The sequence below is a fragment of the Peromyscus maniculatus genome, chromosome 13, assembly GCF_049852395.1.
Source record: "Peromyscus maniculatus bairdii isolate BWxNUB_F1_BW_parent chromosome 13, HU_Pman_BW_mat_3.1, whole genome shotgun sequence".
Classification (NCBI taxonomy): domain Eukaryota; kingdom Metazoa; phylum Chordata; class Mammalia; order Rodentia; family Cricetidae; genus Peromyscus; species Peromyscus maniculatus.
The window spans coordinates 21,793,425-21,816,337 of NC_134864.1; the positions used below are offsets into that span (position 1 = coordinate 21,793,425).

Below are 22,913 nucleotides of genomic sequence, written 5' to 3' on the forward strand. Positions count from 1 at the left end.
GCAATCAGAGAGACATATCTTTACACAGTGTAAAGGAATATTCCACAACATACATCTTTTATTAATCGCTCACAAGTTTTCAGTTGGAGGAAGATGCAACAGGGACAGCTTTACTTTGTTCCACATAGTGTCAGCTGGTGTGACTCAAAGTGGTTTAGTCAGATTTGTCTAAGTGCCACTGGCTCTTGGATGGTTACTCAACTAGCCTGTCAGTTGGGGACCTCGGTTCTTTCCATGTAGATCTTTCCACATGCTTTCCTGGGCCTCTTCAAAGCCTAGAAGCTGAGTGTCACAGGCAAGTGTTCCAAGAGGCTCTGAAGGAAGCTGCAAGAGACAATCCTTGTTTTAAGTGGCATGGATAAGTTTGTTACCAAAGCAACTGAGATTCAAGACAAGAGATAGGAGCCTTGCAGGGAACGAGGAACAAAATACTTGAAAGAAATTGGAACTCATTGTCTTAGCTTTCCCTGTTACCCAAACAAAGCAGCTGAAATAGGCTCATTAAACAAAAAGAAATATTTAGCTCACAGGTTTAGGGTCAGAATGTCTAATGGTGATACCCAGACTGTGGCTAGGGACACCTTGGTTGTTGATGCCAATGTCACGAGTACCCATGGGAAGAAGAGATCACATATTGAAACAGTAAACAAGGAGACAAGGGCTCTACAGTCCCTTGTAAGTGTATGCCCCCATTGACCTAAGTACCTTCTCCTAGGCCCTACCTTGTAGATGTCCATCACCTTACATGGCTACCCTGAGTACCAAGATCACATGAGAGGCAAATTATCATTACCTGCTATGCCCTGTGTATTTAAATCTTGCCAGGTCAATCGCAATATCTCTAAAATTATTCTCCTATGCGTTTACCCACCCAATGCTTTTGTAAGGCACAGAAATAGAACAGTGACAGCCCCAATGGGTCAGAAGGAAATGGCGCTGGTAAAGCTCCATGTAGCCACAAAGGCAGCTTTGAGCCATGTGAAGAACTGAGGGAGGTTTTAAGGGCAAGATGCTTCATGAGAGGACCTAACCAACACCATCATCTTTTCCCTAGTTTCCTCAGAGTCATCCCGCACACACTTCCCTTTACCTTTTAAAGTGACTCTGAATGACTGTACATTGGAATATAAAGAAGAAAAGTAGCCATAACTGGAGATGCACTGGGTTTGTTTTTTAAAGAAAATCTGGAGCAACAAAACACAATGGTCCTCTATGTGAAATTCTAAAATTCTAAAATTCTAAAAGAAAATTAAGATATTGACTTTATTAAATTGATTTGTGGTACAAGTTTTAAATTGATTTTATGCATTTTAAGTACATTTTCCCATTTCACAACTGATGTTGTTGAAAGGCTCAAATCTGTTTTTATAGAGTATGGTTTTTACTGATTAAAATTATTATGGGAAGATATCACTGTTGAGCCTTCATTTTTATGGCAATTTAAGTGGAAATAGTCATAATTTATTTGCTTTTGTATACTTAGACTGTAACCTTCAGCTATGACTCTTGTTGTGGGGTGAGGAGGAAGTGCTCTGTGTTACCACAAATCCCTTTATGCCGTGGTATACAAGAATGTACTGTGGATACAAATAGCACTGCCTGTACTGCTCCAGGAAATGACACAAACCAACATTTGAGTGAACACTGAAATGCACCCTTAACCCAATCAACCAATAAATCTTGGGAACAAGATGAATGGTAGTTCTAATGCAATTAGTAGAAAGGGCACTAAATGGGGTTTAGGCTGTTTCTGTGGAATAATCCTCTAGTACATTGTAAAGATTTGTCAGTTGAATTGGTTTAATAAAATGCTGATTGGCCACTAGCCAAGCAGGAAGTATAGGCAGGCTGACCAAACTAAGAATGATGGGAAGGAAAAGGGTTGAGTCAGGAGTCGCCAGCCAGACACAGAGAGATCAGGAGATGAATGTGCCATACTAATAAAGGTACAATCATGTGGCAAAGCATAAACAGAAATATGGGTTAATTTAAATGCATGAGTTAGCTAGTAATAAGCCTGAGCTATTGGCCAAGCATGTATAATTAATATAAGCCTCTGTGTGGTGATTGGGAAGTGGTTGCTGGGTATTTGGGAGTTTCTGGTGGAACAGAAACATCTGTTTAAAGTCTGTTGTTCCCTGATTTATGTCTGCTCAAGATTCTACAGGTAATGAACTGTTTTCCTTAATTAAGTGATAAAAAGAATCAGAGAGGACAAGAAGAGCCAAAACAATTTGGTTTGAAATGAATTCTCAATAAACGACATATATTAAAACCAACCTAATACTTTGAAATGCTATAGAGTGTTATTTAAATGAATGATTTTTTGAGATACACTTTTGGCATGAATTGAGTACATATTTTTTTGGCTGATGATTGCATAGTCAATTATTCCAGTAAAACATGACTAGAACATGCTCATTGATTTTATAAAAAAATTTTCATACTCACTTTGGCCAACTTTAAGGTCTAAAAACTTCTAAGCACTTATATTTTATGTTTACTATGCAATGCCAAGTGAAAAACATTAAGTATATTTTTCAAATTTTCTCTACCAATAAGGAAAGGATACATATAAATAATATCACAGGTAATCCTTTGAGTACATCCAGGTGACAAATTTGGTTAGTCAATTAATCACAATATAGTGTACCATATAAACAAGAAGGTAGGAAAGAATCCATCTGTGTCCTCCTAAACTTCAGCTAGTTGAACAACTCCAGTCAGTTAGTAATCCCCAAAGCAAACCTTGAAGGAACAGGTAGTGTCTTCCTTACACAGCATCTTCATCCATTGTGATTTTCATTCTTGATGTATTTTCTTGCAACTTTCTAAAATAAGGAACAAGTTTGGTATTGGTACTTTGAAACTCTTCCCTGATCAGATCAAAAGGTATGTGAATTCTACAGTTTTCAAGAACAGTTATACAGCAGATAGGTGATGCTGGGTAAGGATAATATATCTAAAGAGACAAAAATGCCAGTCTTGTGTCTCATAAAATGAGAATGAGTTGCCAAAGCTTTCTTTCAGTTATGGCAGGTAGCTGGGATATATGACATGATTTATGAGAGGTTGAAAGCAGAATGAAAACCAAACCAGAGTGAAACAAAACAAAAGAAAACAAAACAAAACAAAACAAAACAAAACAAAACAAAAACAAACAAGCAAACTGTTGTGGTTTAAATAAGAATGGTCCAAGGCCCCCTAGGCTCATATATTTGAATGCTTAGTCATAAAGCAGTGACACTATTTGAAAGGATTAGAAAGATTAGGAGGTGTGGCTTTGTTGGAGAAGTATGTCATTGGGAGTAGGCTTGAGATTTAAAAGCCAATGCCAAGCCGAGTCTCTCTCTCTCTGCCTGTGGATCAGGGTGCAACTCTCAAATACTGCTCCAGTGTCTGCCTGCACACCACCATGCTCCCACCATGATGGTAATAGATTACACCACTGAAACTGTGAGCAAGCCCCCAATTAAATGCTTTCTCTTATAAGAGTTGGCTTAGTCATGGTGTCTCTTCACAGCAATAGAACACCAATTAAGAGGTAGGAGGGAGTGGGGTATTGCTGTCACAGGCCTGATCATGTTTGCTGGAGGGATAGGGAAGACTTTGGGACTTTGGACTAGAAAAGCCAGTGAATGCTTTAAGTGGTGCTCAAGGGGCCATCCCAAAAGAAGCATGGAAGACAGTCCTGGGGGTGATTTGGACTGTGGGGGTATGGCTCAAGAGGTTTGAGAGGAGAAAAATGTTAATAAGTGGCCTAGAGACCATTCTTATGATACTTTAGTGAAGACTATGGCTGCTTTCTGCCCTTGTTCAAAAAATTCTGCCTGAGGCTAAATTGAAGAGTTTTTGGATTAATGGTGTTAACATAGGAGATTTCAAGTCAATTTAGTATTGACTGTGTCATGTGGTTATTAGTGGTCACTCTTAAGATCTATAATGCAAGGGAGCAAGCTGAGAAAGGAAAAATACAAAATATACAGTTTGAGGAGAAAAGGAGCACCAGGAAGTATAGTGGAGCAGAGTCCTTTGTTCAAGGAGACAAAATGTTTAAAGAAGAGGCTGCTGCTAAATGGTATAAAGTGATGACCTCAGAGCAAGACATCACCCAGCTAAGCTTCTGACTTGTGAAAAGGAATTGAAGAAAATCTTAACCAGTGAAGGAAAACATCAACAAGAGACAGCTGATGCAAATGTGATTGAATGAGGGGGTCCATATTTCAGGCTCAGCAAGGTAAGGCACCCTGAATACTGGAAACTAAACTCAGGTTCTCTGCAAGAGCAGTGTGCATTCATGACCTCTGAGACAATTCTCCAGCCCCACCTATCAACCCAAGGGGGGCGGGAGGACACCTTAAAAGTTAGTTTGGCTTGGTAAAGACTGATAACAGCCTGAGAAAAGTAGCTCCAACAATTTGACTCAAGTTTCTGTAATGTTATGGTTATGACTTTTTGCCTTCTCTACTTAGGACACAATTTACTGTGATTATTTACATAGTAGAGGTTTAAATGTATATATAAAAATGGCAGGCAGTATTGTGAAAGAGGAAGCATGACATGGAGGCATGTGGTTGGCAGAGCTGGGCATTGCCATGCAAAGAATGGGATGATGATTTCTAGTTTTGCTTTGCGTAGATGATGAGCTAAAGATGAGCAGGTCTGGTAATCAGACCAATGATAGGAAATATGTATTTATAAAATTTCTACAGATTATATAGGAGTTTGGAAACATAGTTTTCAGAGTCTGCATGTGTCTGGAGGAATCATTGTTTCTGGAACAGTTATGATAACTCTAGCTCCTGTAAGAAAGTTCTAGAAGTTAAAACAAAACAAAACAAAACAAAACAAAATCTCCAAACCCAAAGCAAAATAAAATCCCCACTATATTCCCTTTGCTATTTTCTAAACCTATTTCTTCCTAAACTTATACCTTAGGTAGCATTGTAAAAATGACAATAAAAGGACCCAAACTCTGAGATTACTAGGGATACTAGAGCTTCTGTAGTGAGATATGCTTGTTTCTTTACAAATAAATCCTGAAGGTTAGAGCAAATTCTTCCCTTCAAGTGACAGCATTTTAAACATGTACTGAACATGCACACACTCTTCATTCAGCTTTTCAAATCTTAGTATAATGCATTTTTTGACTATTCATTTTATATATTTTGTTAAAAAAAGAAACAACTTCCCTGTTTCTTCTTACTTTTCTTAGAAATTACCTACTGCCATGAATATGATTATAGTTTCCAACAATTTCCTCACAGTTCAAACTTTCCATTTTCCTTATTTGTGGTATTTTTGGATACACAGGAGTTTTAAATTTTAATATGGAAAAAATTATAATTTTTCTTTGTGTTTCGTAGTTTCTAGAACATTTCTTCCTATCCTGGAATGAAAACAAACTTCTATTTTCTTCCTTTACTTTGAATGGTTTCAAATATCAAAGCTTTTAGTTGTCTTGGAATATATTTTTGATTCAAGTGATATAACAATTTAATTTGAATTAGATTTGTTTTATCCAACCAATTGTCTGTTTTTTGCTATCCTACTATTTCTTTTGGATTTATACAATATTCAGTTTAATTTGTATAAAGTAATTGAAGACTATTATAAATCTTGGATTATTATGTATTAACTTTGTATTATCACATTTATTTATACAAAAAATTGTATTCACAACATTTTAGCTGGAATTGATCTAATTACTAGAGACTGATATACTATTTAGTTTTTTATTCACAAACATTGTATACCTTTTTATCTTTCAGGACTTTTAAATTATTTAATAATACGTAACAATTTTATGTATAAGCCATGCACATCTTTTGTTAGAATTATTCCTGGGTAGTTTACAAATCTAATAATTTCACTGTGTCATAAATTATGTTTTCTAATTGATTATTGTGAATATACATAGAGAAATGTTATTGAATTTGTTTGCTTACTACTACCAGTTTGCAATATTTAATAGCATACATTTTAATTCAAAAATAGACATTCCATTGACTCAAATTCAGATAATGTCATGGTTATCTAGATATAAGTACACATTAGTTTGGCAATGACTTAATGATCTCATCTAGTGGCAGCTTAAAGTGAATTGGATAATGCAGTTCTATGTTCTATCATATAGCTATTTACATTAAAAAATCCTGATAGAAATCAATGTTGTTGTTGTAAATGCCAAGAAAGATTAAGAATTAATTTGAGACTTCAAAATTAATTATCTCTTTAGCTTTCATACTTTTAGTTTCAGAATTAAAATGAGGTTATTCCTATGGGACCAAATATGCACAGCCTCCTATGTTGGAAGCAAACTGTAGATGAGGAAATTTAATTTTCAAGATTGTTATCCAGGGAGTTATAATAGGCCAAGCTGACACCATGTTTCACAAACCAAGGTTATCAGCACCTGGCTTGAGCCAATCTGTGTGACCTCTACAGTAACATGCCCCTGAGTCCACACCAGGAGGACTGTTGAATATGTAAGGACCCTTGGACTCAGGCCTATTGTGTACCTTCCTGAAGCTATTTCTTTGTGCAAGACGCAACATCCTGTGTGTAGTTCAACTCAATTTCAAAAGGATCCACGTTGGAACATCTTTTTAATCATTTGAAATAAATATTAAGTCCAAAATACACTCAAGGTGGATTATAAATATAAATTTAAAGTAGTTTTATATTGATCTGTTTGAGTGTTTGCTTGCATGTATGTCTGTGCACGATGCATGCCTGCTGCCTGCAGAGGTCAGGAGAGGGTGTTGGATCCCCTAGCAATGGAGTCACAGATAGTTGTGAGCTACGGTATGGGTGTTGTGAATAGAACCCCGTCCTCTGCAAGAACAACAAATGCTCTTAACCACTCAGCTGCCTCTTTAGCTTCCTCCATACAACCTTAAAATGTAAAATACATGTGGGGAGCTTTTTCAACTTTTGGGCAGGGAAAATCTTTCAAATGACCAACTCTAAGCTTAAAGGCAGACTAAACATGTCTATAAAACTTTTAAAAAGTAAACTGAAATGATAGTGTCATATTTTGACAAACATCTTTAAATGATAATGCCTTCCTTTAGTATAATTATGAATGAAGATGTCAGTAATAGGTATTCTCTATTGCTGCTTGCAAATATATTTGCAATAAACTCTCTTGAGGGAAATTTGGCAATGCTATTAAAAGCTTATACATATATACATATATACATATATATGTATATATACATGAAGATACACACACACACACACACACACACACACACACACACACACACATATATATATCCTCAGAAATTCTACCATGTAAGGAACCTCAGGAATACAATGACAATAAAAGTTACTAGAATATTCTTCACAACAATCTTTAAAAATTAGCAAAAATGTAAATATCTCTCCATTGACAAGCAAACTGAGAAACTAATAGAATATATATCCATAGTAGAATTCTGTTCTACTGTTAACACTGATCTACAGAATATTTTAAGACATTTAAATACTTTAAAATTTTATTAACTTTATTATAAAAATCTTGGAAACAAAAACATCTCACACCAAAATTTATGTAAAGCTCCACAGCTTCAGAATATCTATCATAACTGAATAGCAGTTCATCAAGATGTATAGACTTTGGGTCTAGTTAGTTTTTTTTGGTTAACTTAAAAATACTTTTAATATACATTGTATAATGTAATAACATAACTAAGTAAAAAGTCTCAGAATAATATTAAATAAAAAGCAAAAAGTGAATTGTAAATCATTATAAATTACACGATTACTTTTGACTTTATGCAAAATGAAAACACGTGTCTGGGATTATTTTTCTGATTACCATGATACGGGCTGAGTACTGTGGCCCGCATTCATAGGTTGAAGTTTTAGCTTTCAATAGGATGGCATCCAGGAGTGGGGCTTTAGGTAGGTGACTAGGGTTAGCAGATGAAGTTGTGAAAGTGACTCTTTACAGAGGGATTAGTGTTTATAAGAAGGGATACTAGAGAGGGCTCTTTCTGTGTGTCTCTCCGCCTGTCTCTGTCTCTCTGTCTCTGTCTCTGTCTCTGTCTCTCTCTCTCTCTCACACACACACTTAGGGCTACCTGGGCTGGCATCTCTCTGTCTGTCTCTCTGTCTCTGTCTGTCTGTCTGTCTCTCTCTTACACACACACACACACATTCAGGGTTTCCCTAGTTGGCTGGCATCTTTTTCTCTCTGTCTCTGTCTCTCTCTCTCCCACATACACACGCGCGCACACACACACACACACACACACACACACACACACACACACACACACACAATCTCAGGATTGCCCTGGTTGGCTGGCATCTCTGTCTCTCTGTCTGTCTCTACCTCTCTGTGTCTCTGTGTCTCTGTGTCTGTCCCTGTCTCTCCCCCCCCCTCTCTCTCTCACACACACACACACACACACACACACACACACACACACACACACTCAGTGTTGCCCTGGTTGGCTGACATCTCTGTCTATTTCTTTGTCTCTGTCTGTCTGTCTGTCTCTGTCTCTCTCTCTCTCACACACACACACACACACACACACACACACACACACTCAGGGTTGTCCTGGTTGGCTGGCATCTCTGTCTCTCTGTCTGTCTCTACCTCTCTGTGTCTCTGTGTCTGTCCCTGTCTCTCCCCCCCCCTCTCTCTCTCTCTCTCTCACACACACACACACACACACACACACACACACACACACACACACACTCAGTGTTGCCCTGGTTGGCTGACATCTCTGTCTATTTCTTTGTCTCTGTCTGTCTGTCTCTCTCTCACACACACTCACACACACTCACACACACTCAGGGTTGCCCTGGTTGGCTGGCATCTCTGTCTGTCTGTCTGTCTGTCTGTCTGTCTGTCTGTGTCTCTCTCTCTCTCTCTCTCACACACACACACACACACACACTCAGGTTTGCCCTGGCTGGCTGGCACCTTGATGAGAGATCCCGGGTTCTATAACTGGGGAAGAATGACCATCCACTGTTAAGTCATAGGTCTATAGTGTTGTGTCACAGCTCCGTAAATGAATGAATACAAATGAGGATATGCTTCTCTCTGTTGTTTAGCATGGTCTCTAAATTTTCTATGATAGACACATTGCATTTAGAATATGAAAGAATATTTGAAGATCTACTATTATGATAGCAGAAAATCTCCAGCATATGGATGATTCTGTCAGAAACACACCACTAATTAAAGCAGTCATGGAAATCGTGCCTACAGTTACCTCAACAAATCGTTACTAATTTTCTCCATACACTAATTATTTGACCTACGGTTGACTTTAACAAGATAGATATAATACTTCTTAGTGTGGAAAGTCTAAGACTGATAAGGCTTCGGAAGATAACACTGACAAGAAAATATGCTTTCCCCTACCTGACTGCAATTACTATTTGGAAACATTGACTATCATATTATATGTCCAATTATAGTGGCTAATTAGCATTCTGTCTTAGAATTGCATGTATAATGATGATGAAATTGTATATTATTTTCTTGCCCAAGACATTTTATAATTATCTATGTGTTCTAGTTCCTTTTCATGCTTTCAAATTTCTGGGAAACAACTTTAACTTTGTAATACCTTTTCTAAAATTGTTACGGTTATGTCTAACTATATCAAAGGTGAGGTTCTGCATCATGAGGACACACGCGTGTGCACAAACACACGTGCTTTGTCAGTTTTAATTCCATCATCTCAACATCCCCACAGGCATGGTGGTGAGGTAAGGAATGGAGAGAGTAGGGTCCCTGTGGGACCAGGGAAATGTGGGGCTGTCACCAGCAGGCTGAGAAGCATGTGAGACAGAGCATCTCTCTCTTCAGGGACAGACATTCACAGGGTCTACAGAACATCCAAAATGTCTGACCCTATAATGTCTGTTCATCACCCAAACTACCTGATGGCTTCAGACACGCTCCCTACATTGTGATGATTATATACTTAGAATTGTATGCCCCACCTCACCAAAGTGGAAGCCAGATAATTCGTATTCCCAGGCTTCCTACACTAAGGTGCAGGCCCATGACTTCACTTCCTCTAACCACACTGTCCTTGGGAGACAGATTTAGGGGGACCACATCAGGAGGCAATGTACCTAGGGATGCCAATCTTTTGATGAGCCAGGTATACAAAGATTCATTTCCTGGGGGCTGGGGTGATAATGTTTCTGACATCTAGCCTCAAGCTCTTTAATACCACAAACGAACATCCACAGAGTTTCTGCTAGAGAAGTGGCTGGGTATTCTCAAACGATTCTCAGGTTTGTCCCCTGGCCCTACCAAATATTCTGTAAATATTTAATACTCTTCATCCATTCCATTCCCCTTCAGATTTGCAAAAAAGTATTCTGTGGTTACAATTAAGAAGTCTTACCAATATGATAAGAGTTCTTTCTTTTTAGAACAAAGCAAAATCCAACCCTCATGAAACTTCAGTATGCGCTGTTTGACCAGCCTGGCAACAATCCTATTTACAGAGCCGGAAGGGGAAATGTCATGTGAATCAGTGCGGTGTGTTCATTTTCAGAGCTTTAGTAATTAAAGAGAAAAGAACTTCCCAGCCAAAGAATTCCTCCCCTCTCAAGTTATCAGCAAAATTCATTCTTCCTGTTTCCTTGGTTCCACAAATAATTGGAGGGTTCAGACAGAATCTGGGAAGCTGGTGGCTTTCCTTATTAACACGCCTTTGGTCTTTGCGAAGCCTGATGCTGTTTACTGGGTCCTTAACCACTGACTCCCCTGATGCGTAAATATCCCGAATGCCTACTTCCTGCTGCATGCTGGATTGACTATCCCCCAAACTCAGAAATCAGCCAGAGGTTACCCTCAACATCAATACCAGCAAGGGAGTATTTTCATTCGCTCTCTTGACAAGTGCCTGTTCAGGATGAAGGAAGGGAGAACAAGACACATTTCTACTCTCAGGGACAAGAGAGAAGCATTAGGCTCGAGTGGCTGAAATTGGAATTTAAAGAGATTATGATTACAATAATAAGCATTGCATCATATATCAGACTGGCTATATCCCCAAACTTTTATTTTTCACCTGATAGAATGCTCTGCCATTGTAAGCATTTATATTTTAAGAAGGTTATTTTTTTTTTTAGCTAAAATTTATTGGACAGTTAGTGTATGCCAGCATTAAGACTTTGCGTTCTGTACTCATTAATTACTCTCGACAGCATGGAACAGATACTGTCAACTGTATTTAGAGATGAAGTGATTCCCATGGAGGTTAATTAATTGTCCAAGGAAATACAACTCCTAAATCACAGAGGTGGGACCTGATCCCAGGTGAACCATGAAAATCCTTTCAGTGAATTATGAAGGCCATGAGTCATCTCACTAACAGTTTTATGTGAAGAGTCAGGAGAATAAAATATAACACTTACATTATGATGCAGCCGTATGAAAACTTCATGTGTGTACAGACAAAAGCTCGGAAGGGAACTTCACGTGCTTCCTGCTTTCAGGTCTAAGAAGCTGAGACAACCAGGTGATTGGGAGGAAGCATGTAGGAGAGAGGAGATGGGGGTTGGGTATGTGTGCACATGTACATGTAATGATTTTAACAAGACAAGCAAAACAAGCAGGAAACTGAACATATTCACTAAACGCTGACTAGCCAGTGTCAGAACACCATCAGACAGTGGGATCGCCCTGACCCAGTTAGACTCTGGAAAGAAGCTCTTTGCTTTTTGTAACACGAATCTTAAAAGGTCTTATAATAAAAAAAAAATCCTGGAGCCAGATATTGGGGTGAACGCTGAAAGATCAGAGAAACAGAACAAGCCAGCCACCAGCTATTACCTCCCCAACCATGAATCCTCTGACTGAAATCCTCAGCCTCCAGAGTATCTTAGTTGAATTGCCTAAAAGCCTCTAGTTCCTCAAGCCTTATCTACCATTCTGCTTCTTGCCATCACTTCCTGGGATTAAAGGGGTGTGTGTCCTTCCCAAGCAAAGACATGAGATCTCAAGTGCTGGGATTAAAGATGTGTGCCACCATGCCTGGCTCTGTTCCCTCTGTGGCCTTGAACCTTGAACTCACAGAGATCTGGATGAATCTCTGTTTCCCGAGTGATAGGATTAAAGGTGTGTGCCACAACGCCTGACCTCTATGTCTAAGTTGGTGACTGGCTCTGTTCTCTGATCCTCAGATGAGTTTTATTGGGGAGCACAAATAAAATATCACCACATTTTCTCTTTGTCTAAAATAAAAAAAAGTTGTAACTAATATTAGAAAAATATATACAATAAGTATATACAATATATATAGTCAAGAATTACATTAACAATGTCCAGTCCATTAACATTTGACAAATTCAGACAAAAACTTCATTATGTATCCTAATTTGGTGAGTCCAATACAAAATTTGTATACAATATACAAAAATCCAATACAATGTAAAATATTTAAAACTAGTAATTGCCTTTTAAAAGCAGATTCAATAATCTACCTTTTTTTTCTTATCATATCTATATTCTCTCTTTTCTTTTTTCAGAGTAGATTCAATAATCTACCTTTTGTCTTATCATTTCTATATTTTCCCTTTTTTCTTTTCAGAGTAGATTCAATAATCTACCCTTTATTCATCATTTCTATATTTTTTAAAGAGTAGATTCAATAGCTTTTCGTAATAAAAAGAAAGATGTGGTAGCACATACATAGAATAAGACAGTCAGGATTTCCGCCCCTCAGAAGTGCAGATTAAGCAAAGCCTGCGGAAATGGAGTCAGTACTTATCAGGGCAACTGCTAGGTCTTCAGGCCTCCAGGGGGCAGGTTTGGATTGAGTCCCTATGGTCACTGTACAAACAGCACTAAAAGATCACGATCTGATGTTGCCGGTCAGGGACTGCGGGAAAGGCAACCATTTCCTCATGCCAGGAAGGAAGCATGTTATCCTGGACTCCTCCAGACAGACTCTTCTGTGAGTTGCCAAATTAGCAGGTTCTTCAGAAAACGAGTGCTTTGGGAATCTCCACTTGTGAAAAAAAAAGCCCAGACATCAGTTGACCATAGATGCATTGGCTGGTGCCTCTTTGCCTTCTGAAGAGTAAATGGTAGGAAAGGAGAAAGACAAATGGAGGGTAAATACAGCTCAGGGAAGGAAGGGATGGTGGTTCTGGATGAGGATTTCCCCAAAGGAGGTGTTGGTGAAGTGACCCACAGAGAAGGAGATGCTGACATGAAGAAGAGGGTAGAGGGCTATCTGTATGAACACTTTAGCAATGCCTAGCGGGGCTTAAAAAAGAAGTAAGAATTTGTTTTCTGGTGATACCTGTTGATGCTAGTCAGAATTGGTCAACTTACTGCTCTTCAAACTCAGGGTGGTGTGGTGGATTCTGCAGTCACTACAGAAACGTGATCCTTTATCCCAATAACTCATGCTTTTCAGAATCGTAGGTTTGGGGCTGGAGAGATAGATCAGCAGTTAAGAGTACATACTGCTCTTACAGAGGACCCAAGTTCAGTTCCCCATAGCCACATGGGATAGCTAGCAACCTCCTGTAACCAGCTCCACAGGATTTGACATTCTCTTCTGGACTCATTCAGGCACCTGCACTCACACGTGTGCAGACTCCCCCATATACACATAATCAAAAATAAAATGACTCTTAAAAACCTGAGTTTTGTTCGAAGGGTAAAAGTTTTAAAGAGCTTCTGTGTAGTAGGAAAAATGATTCAGTTTGTGCTTTGAAAGGAAAACTTCAGCACTATACACCAGTTCAGTGGAGGTTTACTGGAAGGAATAGAGACACAGACAGACTAAATCATGTCATTGATATGCTAAAGATGTTCATGCATGGCCAGGATAGAAGAATAACCACAGGGGCACAGATAGCTATATTCCTGGAAGCCATGCCCTGGTATTCCACATGGTGTCAGGATCAGTGTGAGTGACCAGTAAACTTTGGCCGACATCATGGTGTGCTGTTGTGAAACCCGATTAGGGGGATACACTGGGTAATGTCTTGTTCTCTCAGTTCCTTAGTACCTTCATAGATCATCATTTATCCTGTGAAGTGATCTGTACAGTGGGAAACTAAAGATTCCTGCCAACAGCTACATGAATGCCCATGGAAGTGGTCCCAAAGGTCCTGGCTGGCAGCCCGAGTTTGCAGAGACCTCATGAGAAATGTTGAGAGAGAACCATAAAACTGGACCTCCACCTCTAGATTGTTGGCCCTCAGAAATGCTATGATGGTGAGCAATTGTTGTGTGAATTGGGGGCTAATTTGTATCCAGCAATCTATAACCAATCCTGAAGAAATGATGTACGCTATAGGTTCCTTAGAGGGAACCTTCACGGAAGCCATCCAGGACAGAGATAACAGTTAAGGGACACAGTAAAGCCATAATGTAGGGAGTCAGAGCTCATATCATATGCCTTAACTGTCCTTCTGAAATCTCAACAAAAAGTTTGCTTTGGATTCTATGAAATTTTAAGGAGTGTCCATTCTCTATTGATTCAGATTTTTGATTACAAATGGAAAGTCATGGTATGTCGGAGTCATACCATTCAAGGCCACATCCTCTGTGGGCACATGATGGAAGGCTTGTGAATGACTGTATGTTGTGGGCAAGTGATCTGAGGTGAATCCTGATGACTTTATGTGAGCACTATGGGGTTTTGACAGACTTAATGGTGGTTCTGGATTTCCCCTAGGGTGTGGAGCTCACCTTTATAAGGAGTATTCAGAGCAGATATAATCTCTTTTATTGAAATCATGGTTTCCCCTCCTCCAATTTCTCTCAGAACCTCCCCACTTCCCTACCCATCCAACTTTGTTCTTTTTCTCTCTCTTTCAAAACAATCAATCAAACAAGAACAAAAAAAAATGAGAAACATAAAAATCCACAAAACACAAATCAAAACAAATAAGCAAAAGACTAATAAGACAAAAAAAATGTCAAAACAAAGCCAGTCCATAAAAATACCATTGAATTCATTTTGTCTTGCCTAGCTACTCCTGAGTACGGGCCTACCCAGGAATGTAAAACTCCAGTGGTTTTTTTTTTTTCCCTTTGCCAGCAGGTAACGGATAGCTTCTTGGTTTGGGGTGGGACTCTGTGTCCATTCCCCAGCAGAGCAGTTAAACCTTCCAGTGACGATGCAAATGACCTTATGCTGTTTCCTATGAATTCTTGCTTAGTTTATATAGCCTACTCTATTGCCATTATTATCATTTTCATGCTAGAGATGAGCACACAGGGGCCTGAGCTGCTTACATCTTGGGCCATATAGCTCTTCGAGAGCCAAGGCGTGAGCTGGCCAGGCCGATGGTAATGCCTGTCTCTGTACTATGATGAGCGTGGTAAGAGGAGGTTGCTGCTGCCTGGCCACTTGTCACTTTTAGCAGTCAGCCCTTTGGAGGTAGAGGTGTGTGCTTGTTCACACAGAACTCCTGGTCCTCTATGCTTGACTCCAGTATGCAAGCTAAAGCACCCAAAAGTGCAGTTTTCCTGATTCCACCACTCAAATAGTCTACTAAAGGAAAATCGTGATTATTTCGTTAAAAAAGTAAAGCCATGGACATACATGGCTTTCTTGACAATGTCAAGTTTGTTGTACCTCGTCTAAGATTGTCCACGTGATTCTTGCATGCCCTCTCCCATTGCTCTTGGCTTTATGATGGAAAGCTTTAATTTGCTCCACACAGGGCCCGGTTGCTCTACTGCTTCCTGTTATTTATACCACATGCCGTCCACTTTCTCGCACTATTTTATTTCATAAAGCACTTTGGATACCAGTTTATGTGAAAGATGTTATTTGAAATCAAGTTATATTGCAAGCTACATTATCATAATTTCCTTCCTGCATCTTATACAGTTGCTTGATGTTTGATGCGGTGTTGAAATTTAAACGGGAAGGGTATCCAGAATTGATGCTCATGTATTACTTATTTAATCTGCTGCTGGAGCAATCCACTGTTGAGCTCTGTTTTCAATATAGTCCATGGTCTGCTCTGACATCCATCTTACTCGTTTCATGGGGGGAGATCTGCACTGTGTGTGTAGTTACAAGTTCAGCATAAGCAGGAAGCTGCTTGGTTTTTAGGATGGCATCACAGGTACAGAGCTACAGTTACAGATCATTGGTATATGTCAGTTCAGTCATTTATAGACTACTGGTTTTGGTATTTTAGTAGTGTGTCCTGCTGTCTGTCCGTTCTGTTATTTTGCTGTTTATTTATTCTGGACCACTTTAATACTTTTGGGTACAAAGAGAAAGAAAGAGATTGAAATGGTTATTTGAGTGATCATCCTTAGTAGATCTTGTTGGAGATGTAACAAGACAGAAAGAAATATTACTTTGAAGACAAGGTTGACACTGGTACCTGAATTTGGGGCAGGGTGTGGGTTTGTGTACTTGCATTAATTAACCTTCAAGTACTGAGTGAAATTTTCCCTTTTTATTTTCCTAGGAGAGCTGCAATAACCACAAGACAGCAGATGACCATAATGTCATTATCATCCATGCAAAAATCTCACTTTCATATAGGTTTTTGTTCGAAAGAGATATGCTAATTACAGATGGCATATGAAACCTTGTGTCTCTGTTCCAGTCCCTGAGTTTCTGAACCCAACTTGCAGTTTAAGGCTTAAGGTTACCTCCTGTCTCAGTTCCCAGAGCATTCTGTGTCTGGTGGTCCTTTGGCAGTGAATGTGGTACAAGACACCCCAAACTATAGCATATACTGTTGAGAGGAGAGGAGCTTCTTGGTTCATGCTTTGCTCTTCCTACCATATTTGGCACAATTTCCTGTAGAAATTAGTATGGTAAAGTGCTTTAATAACTATTTAGTAAAGGCTTATATTATCTTTTTCCTAAACACTATTAGAAAATTATGTAACTAGCATTGTATTGCTAAGCCACTATAATATTATTGATATATAAACAGTGGATTCTTCCAGTCATCCTTGACATTCGGTCTGATAGAACTAAAAAAGACCTAGAAAACTTCTAACCAAACTCAGATTTCATAGAGGCAATGGGTTAGAGACCTTAAGGGGGAAGTCTGGATTCCACTGTTTCTTTTGTGTTCATTCAGGAAGCTCTCTGTGTCTCTGTCCCTCTCTCTGTCCTTCTGTCTGTCTGTCTGTCTGTCTGTCTGTCTGTCTGTCTGTCTGTCTGTCTCTCTCTCTCTCTCTCTCTCTCTCTCTCTCTCTCACACACACACACACACACACACACACACACGGCCAGCTCCAGGTTCTATTATTTATTTGTTTGTTTTACTTTTTCATTTTATTGAAAATAGGTTCTTTTCTCACATCATGTATCCTGATTATGGTTCCCCTCCCTCTGCTCCTCCCAGTTCCTCCCAACCCCTCTTCCATCTGGATCCACTCCCTTTCTGTCTGTCACTGGAGAACAACAGGCTTCTAAGAGATAATAGTAAAATATAACAAAATAAAAAAATAAGATAAAGCAAAAACTATGACATTAAAATTGGACAAGACAAACCAATAGAAGGAAAAGAGCCCAAGAGAAGGCACAAGAATCCGAGACCCACTTATTTGTATACTTAGGAATCCCATAAAACCACTTAACTGGGAGCCATAGTATACATGCAGAGGACCTGGTGCAGACCTGTGCAGGCCCTGTGCTTGATGCTTCTGTCTCTGTGAGGTCCACACGAGTTTAGACAACCTTGTTTTCTTGGTGTCCTCCATCCCTTCTGGCTTGTATACCCTTTCTACCTCCTCTTCTGCAAGTTCTGCAGGGGGAAGGATTTGATGGAGACATTCCCTTTAGGGCTGAGTATTCCAACGTCTTTCATTATCTACATAAGGTCTGGCTGTGGGCCTCTGTATCTGTTCCTATCTGCCAACAAAGGAAATTTCTCTGATTATAGCTGAACAAGGCACTGACTTCTGAATGTCATTAGGAGTCATTTTATTGCTGCTTTTAAAATTATTATTATTAAGAACAATAGTACTTGGTTTTATTCTAGGTCCCCAGACTATATAGTCTCAGGTTCTTGGTCGCTTAAGCGGTGTCGGGTATGGGTTCCATCCTGTGGAGCGGGTCTTAAATTAAACCAGACATTGGTTGGTGACTCCCACAAGCTTTGTGCCACATTGGCACTAGTATATCTTGCAGGCAGGACAAAGTATAGATCAGAGGTTTGGTGGCCTCTGTGGTGTTTACATTTCTCTTTTGACAGTGTGCAGAATACCTTCCTGTACCAAAGATTCTAGAACACAAGAGTGAAGGCTCTATGGAGGCACCAGCTTGACTTCTCTGTGTTCAATGAGATGTGTGTGTGTGTGTGTGTGTGTGTGTGTGTGTGTGTGTGTGTTATCTTCAGCCATGGGGCCTTGCTGTCAGTTTGTGGAGATTACAGGCTCTGTTTCTGAGTTGGTATCAGAATCAAATTTCCGCAGGCAGCTCAGTTGTAATTGTCAGAAGACACCTTCCAGGTAGATCGCGGCTTTCCTTGCAGCTCAGGCAGCCTATCTTTCCCACTTTGGTTAGTGCTAATTTGAAACGTAAGAATTAGAGTTGAAATTTTGAAAACGAGAACTGACCTGAAGGCTCTGTCACTCAGTGGCTGACCCTGCCGGTGAGATGTCGAACGGGGCCGAGCCGCTCAGCTCTGCTCTGTGTCAATCAAACGGGATAAGGCATGTGGAAAGGTTTCTGTCAGGGAGCTTCGTATAGTTCATGATTGTTGTCATGTGCCTCTTCTGGGTAAGCTGATGTGGAACCTCACACATCAGGAAGAAAGGCATCTCTCATACAAACGCCATGTTAAATCACAGGAGTGGCTGGCTCAGTGTACGACTTTCAGAAAAGAGCATTCACTTTAAATATCTCTTTTAGTTTAAATTATATGTGAATGTGTGCGAGTTTGTGTGTGTGCAAGCAGGAGCCCACAGAGGCCAGAGGCTTGAGACTCAGTGGAACTGGAGCTGTAGGTGGCCGTGAGCAACCCAAATGGTGCTGGGAACTGAACTTAGGTCCTCTGGAAGAGCAGACCTCGATCTGAACCTCTGAGCCATCTCTCCAGGCCCAATTTAATTATTTAATTAAAATAATTTTAAAAAATGAATTATTGCTTTTACAAGTGTGACGATCCTTTCATAATACCAACTCATTTTCCCCCCAAATTCTATATATGCTCTCCCAATCCCCTCCCCCCCCCCCCACTAAAGGCTATGCTTGTGTACTGCTAGTCATTTCTATTTGTTTACTGTCTCTGGGCCCTCCCTTCATCCCTCCTTCCCCAAGGGACTCTTTCCTTCCCCTCCACACACACCACCCATATGGAGTCTCACAAATGAATTCTCTGAATTAAGGGCAACTTGGTCAGGGATTCTTTAGTTGCCCCCTAGGGAAAGCAGCTGAGCTTTCACGGCCCCGGGCTTCCCTGTAAGAACATTCTATAAAAAAAAGTGGTCCTGAATCATAACTCCTACCCCACCCCAGTTTACTCAGCTCCTTCTGCAGAAAAGTCTATACAGAAAGAATCACAAATAGGCACCTAATAAAAGAAATTCAGTGCACATTAAAAACTAGAATACCAGATGGCGGAGTTTAAGTATTATTCAACGACTGTTTATCCTACCCAGTGCTCATTTTAAATTCAACGTTTTTGAGAATTTTTCATGGAGCCACAGTTGTATTTCAGGCAGAGAACAAGCTCAGCTTGGAGTGAATTACCAGAATGCACCCGTCATTCCCATACATCCCTGGTTATTGTTAATTTGGATTGCAGCTATTAGTTAAAGTTGAGAGGCTTTCGGAGCCAATCAGCATCAAGCAAGCGTGGACAGGAGTCTGTGAGGAGGGCAAATCATTAAAGTTTACAGGGTGGAAGAACCCACCAACGGATGCAAGGGCCCAGCTGCTGAATACACAACTGTTCGCTGAACGTGCCGCTTCCTCTGGAGCAGCCTGCCCACTGAGCGGGCAATTTTTCTTGCTTTTCTCTGGTGTCTGTGGTGTAACTTGTAGCAGGAATCTTTGAAGTTCTTATTAATAAAATCAAACCTGAGCCAGTTATTGGGGTGAATGCTGGAAGGTCAGAGAACCAGAACAAGACACAGCTATCTCACCTCGCCGGATCCTCAGCTGGTCTTGTCTCCTCAGACTTGAGGCCTCTGAGTCCTCATCCAGAATGGGTTTCAGCTGAACTGTGCTGCTCAAAACCTAAGAGCTTAAGCAGCCAAGTGCTTAACCAAGCCAAATGCTTCTAGTTTCTGGCCCTCACGCCTTATATACCTTTCTGCTTTCTACCATCACTCCCTAGGATTAAAGGCGTGAGTCACCATGCTTGGCTGTATCCGTGAACACATGGATTTCTGCCTCTGGAATGCTAGGATTAAAGGCGTGCGCTACCACTGCCTATCCTTATGTTCAATATTGTGGCTGTTCTGTCTCTGACCCCAGATAAATTTATTAGCGTGCACAATACTTTGGGAAACACAATACCACCACAGTAACTTTTAAGTGAATGTGAAAAAAACAATTCCGTCTTCCACACTCTCCCATATGAATCACTGGAAAATCAACAAAGTCGTCTGGAAACACAGCACAATCCCTGCGCAAAGTCGTAAGGCTCAGAGTCATGACCGCGGCACATGTAGATGGCTGAGCTCCAGCAGGCACTAGTCTCGACCACACGATTTTATTCACATCCCTTTCAGAGAAATCGAAGCTCTCCCACTTCAAGTCCGTAAGAGAAACATTAGGAGACCTTTTAAAAGAACAACAGCTATTCTGTTGCTAACAGTGAGTGCTTTGACAGCTTGAAACGTTTTCACTCCATGTTTAAAATGAATCTGAATGAAAAGGGTTGAATTCAATGTGACACAGCCTCAGTGCCTGAAAAGGCTTTTTTTGGGAAAAAGGAGGGCTTAAAAATCTCCTTCTGAGTTTGTTCTTGAACTTTCCAAATTGGGAAAGCAATAAAAGTTAGAGACTTCACTGTCACCCTCCAACTTAGGACTGCTTCCTACTGTGGAAGGCTGCCTTGCATGCACGCTGTGGGTCAGAGCACTGTACTGGGAGCTCACCTGCAGGGGACCCCTAGTTCACACACAGGGAAACACCTCAGAAGAGTTAGCAGCCCAGAGCAGAATCACAACTTGATGCTACCTGGTCCCAGAGGCTTTATCATGTTTTTCCTACTGCAGTATATCTTCCCGCAGGTATAGAAGATGTGAAACCGTATGAAGTTTATAGTCACACCTTAAGTTGATATCCCAGAGGTGACACCACAATGTATTTTTTCAAGATGCCCGACACAAAGCATATCTTAGGGTACATCTTTATGCCCAAAACTCTTACAGTTTGTGAGTTCATCCATCACACCTTACGCAGTGGTTCTTTCTAATGCTGCGCCCCTTTCACACAATTCCTCACGTCGTGGTGACCCCAACCATAAAATTACTTTATTGCTATTCCATAACTGTAACTTTCCCACTGTTATGAATTGTAATGCAAATATCTGATATACAGGATATCTGACATGCAATGTGACCTCTGTGGGGATCGTGACCCACAGGTTGAGAACCTGGGCTTTATAGGGCTCATGCTTCATGTAATAAATGAAATGAGCTGATAAATAATGAAACATTCCCATTGGAAAGAAAGTGAATGCCTAGGCCTTCACTGAAAGTCTTCTTAAATTAAAGCCATTGTCTCCAAGCCTGAAGTTCCTCATTTGTAAGGGAAATGATTGCAGTACCTCATCATGTCAGGTGACGATTCCTCATGGATGTCTCACCTTCCTGTGTGTCAGGAGAGCAGAGGCCCTGATTGCCTCTGTCCTTTCTGGTAAATAGCCTTGGAGGATAGTGATGGTGTCTCCCTCTAGAAGAAGTGGCAGGGTGCTTACTATCCGTTTTACAAGATTCGGCTCTCCTGAATTTGAATGAGTCTCTGGCCTGTAATGTAACCCACTATTTGTATGCACATTACATCTCTCCTTGGATTCACTGTGGCAACTGAAGCTTGGAGAAGTGGTTTAAGAAACTGCCTGCGCTCTGGCTACCTCTATTTCCGTGAGTAATAACGTCCCTTGTCTTGGACCCAAGAGTCTCTTGTCTTCTACTAGCATCCATAAAAAGATAGAAGGCTAACTGATTAACTTGCAAGCAGGGCAACATACTGTATCTGCCACATTCTTTGATAGTTCATATGGCTCTAGCAATTAAATGTCATACAATGTAGTGACTAGCCCATTGGAAACACTGGATAGATGTGAGCTTTTGATATTCTTAGTGTCCCAAATCAGTTTTCAATAGTTAGTTCACTATTAACACAGTATTTTTGTGTTTGACATGCATTAACTGTAAATTGTGTAGATTGGCTTTTTTTCCCCCAAGTGATAATGCAACAGTGGTATTCTTTTGAATATATCCCCTTGGCAATGCAGTTGGCATTTTTAGAGAGTCAAAGAAATTCTCTGAAGATTGGTTTCATGAAACATGCATGGTAGCACATGCTTGCCATGGCAGCACCCGGGAGGCAGAAGCAAAAGGACCTCTACACATTCAAGGCAGTTAGGTTTTTATAGCAAGAAGCCATTGAGGGATACACAGTGGCTCTTGTCCCAATAAACAAAAATAAGCCTCAAATCCCAAGAGATTGGTGTTTCTGAATATTTGGGCTCTGTGGCTATGGTGAATGATAAGTAAACACTCCCAAAGGCGTAGCATGTCTTATGGTGTAACTGGAATGCACATTTTATCTTATACTCCAGTGTTGAGGAAAAAATATTAAACCAATCAAATAATTGGCATTCAGCTGTCTGCCAAAATTTAATGACTCAAAAACCCTAACGCCTATAGTTCTTTATGTACTTGATCTGATGAACACTGAAAATATGATTTTAAACCATCTGTGAACCATATAACTTACTGATACAGAAAT

At 40.1% G+C, this 22,913-nt stretch overlaps 1 long non-coding RNA gene across 1 annotated transcript; it reads right to left on the minus strand.

The window, feature by feature from the left end:
• Window positions 1–136: 136 nt before the first annotated feature.
• LOC121821877 (uncharacterized) lies at window positions 137–22,599 on the minus strand. Its single transcript, XR_006062747.2, has 3 exons — window positions 21,727–22,599; window positions 2,749–2,831; window positions 137–324 (listed from the first exon to the last, which is right to left on the minus strand). It is a non-coding gene; the product is annotated as an uncharacterized LOC121821877 (long non-coding RNA).
• Window positions 22,600–22,913: the final 314 nt, after the last annotated feature.